This window comes from Sinocyclocheilus grahami, unplaced genomic scaffold (genome assembly GCF_001515645.1).
Source record: "Sinocyclocheilus grahami isolate Dianchi unplaced genomic scaffold, SAMN03320097.WGS_v1.1 scaffold1668.1, whole genome shotgun sequence".
Lineage (NCBI taxonomy): Eukaryota > Metazoa > Chordata > Actinopteri > Cypriniformes > Cyprinidae > Sinocyclocheilus > Sinocyclocheilus grahami.
In genome coordinates, this window is record NW_015506847.1 from 168,817 (window position 1) to 171,077 (window position 2,261).

At 35.6% G+C, this 2,261-nt stretch overlaps 1 pseudogene; it reads right to left on the minus strand.

Annotated features, from left to right (window-relative positions):
- The window catches only part of LOC107571909 (aprataxin-like), a 5,078-nt pseudogene extending 2,841 nt beyond the window's left edge, over positions 1-2,237 (minus strand).
- Positions 2,238-2,261: the final 24 nt, after the last annotated feature.

The window sequence follows — 2,261 nt, forward strand, 5'->3', positions numbered from 1 at the left end:
TCCAGGGAGACCTGGTCAAGATGGCAGCACATAGTTTCACAAAAAAAAAACTACAAAAAAAAAAAAAACTGTACTCATACAAAACAATAAAAGTAAGATAAAAAAAAAAACAAGATCAAAACAAAAGCAAAAGACATTCAAAAGTACTCGGGGACGGCAGTATATCGAGTTTAAAGTGCCCCATTAAGGGTAATGAAAGGTTCATATTTTGGTTTTGGGAGTCCCCAACAACAGGCTGACATGCATGCATGCAAGGTCTAATCTTTAAAAACACAAATTTAGATATTTTTGATGAAACTTGATGAGTGGTTTCCATGCCTAGGCTGTTTGATTCTGGTTTATTGTTGTTTTCAATGATTTTCACTGTAACTAAGTGACATTAATGCTTACTTCCCATTAAAGTGTCCCTATTATGGATTTTTGAAAATTAGCTTTCATGCAGTGTGTAACACACTTCTAAGTGAATAAAAAGTTCATGCAAAGTTTTAAATCTGAAAGTGCACCGTGTATAAAGTTATTGTCTCTCAAAAGGAAGAGTCGACTCTGAATCATTGAAACGAGTCGTTTTTAAAATGAATCCCAAGCAGTTTCATGTTGACGTCAACATGAAACTGCTTGGTATTCGTTTTAAAAACGACTCGTTTCAATGATTCAGAGTCGACTCTTCCTTTTGAGAGACAATAACTTTATACACGGTGCACTTTCAGATTTTAAACTTTGCAGGACTTTTTCATTCACTTAGAGCTGTGTTACACACTGCATGAAAGGAAATTTTCAAAAATCCATAATAGGGGCACTTTAACTACAGTTTGCTGATCATTCCAAGCCCAGGGGACATAAAAAGAAAAAGCACATTTTCCAAATTCTGAGCATACTTTTGAAACTTTTAACCGAATGTACGATAGAGATCTAGTACAGTAACTACTTGTAGAAAAAATTAGGAGATTTGAATTATAAGAAAGCAACTTACCTAAAAGTGCCTTAGCAATGAACATATGCAATTTCCTCTTATGATGTAAAGATGTCCATGCCAATGATTCGTAAAGTATACAGTGATGAGTATGTGAATCTAGAGCCAAATGAAACTCACTGATTTATCTGATTCAGATGGCAGTGTCTTTTTTGGTGGAGGCGAATCGTCTGATATTCTGTGATGGTCTGTATGGGGTGTTGATGTTGTGTTTGCAGGGCTCTTGATCTTCTCTCCGTTCCCCTCAGAGCTCATCTGATGGGGTCTTTTTGAAGGTTTGCTCAAGTCTGCAGCAGATCTGGCAGTAGACGTGTCCTCAGTGAATTTCACTCTGTAAGGATACTGCTGATTGACCATGTAAAGTCTCTGGCCTGGCTTTATGATCACCTGATTGTAGAGTTGGGCGACATGTGGTTTGTAGGATATTAAGACCAGTAGCCTGTGCAATACAGCCTCAATTACAACAGAACAGGACATTTGTAGACATGGTAAGTTTGCCAGATGCTGAATAACACATAAATGATGGTTAACGAGAGCATGCTCTACATACTCTAAAATGTTTTTGAACAAAATATGTGTAGGTAAATATTGCTTTTCATTACTGGGTGGTATGCATATAAATAATTATAATTCATCCTTGTGTTAATTTAGTGCAAACAATGTGAAAATCCTGATTTGATTATTCTTAACCAGAATTTTACTGTATATTAGCTTTTGAATTAAACTTTTTAATCTACTGCACAACCATAACTATCTGACTGAAATGATTGTTCCTGATTTAAATAAAAAGTTCAGACCAATGATAAATATTGAGATACAGTATGTCACTCAGATGTTTTCAAAAAGCTGTTTGCTACTTTAATGACATTGCACCTGATTGCCTTTGCCCACAACCACATTGTCCACACTTGTAGGATTCACACCCAACTGTTAAAAAAATTACCAAGTGGTTAAAGCATGCATTATTCTATTTTATTGATTTGCTTCTTTAAACATTTATTATATTCCATGTCATTAGAATATTTTGGATAATATTTATAATATTCTAGCATACCTGTTTAACAGAGATAAATCCTCTGCTGCAGTCAGCTCTCAATTCAACTGCAAGAAAAAAAAACATTTTCTCTGTTGCTCATATGGAATAAAATCTCTACCTTGTTCTCTTGAGCACTTTTTGTCCTCGACCCAGAGTCACGGATCGCTGGTGATGAAGCTGAATGGGTTTATGTGAATCATCTTCACTTACTAGTAAGCAGCACACAGGCATCTCCCTGAAAGCAGAATAATATTC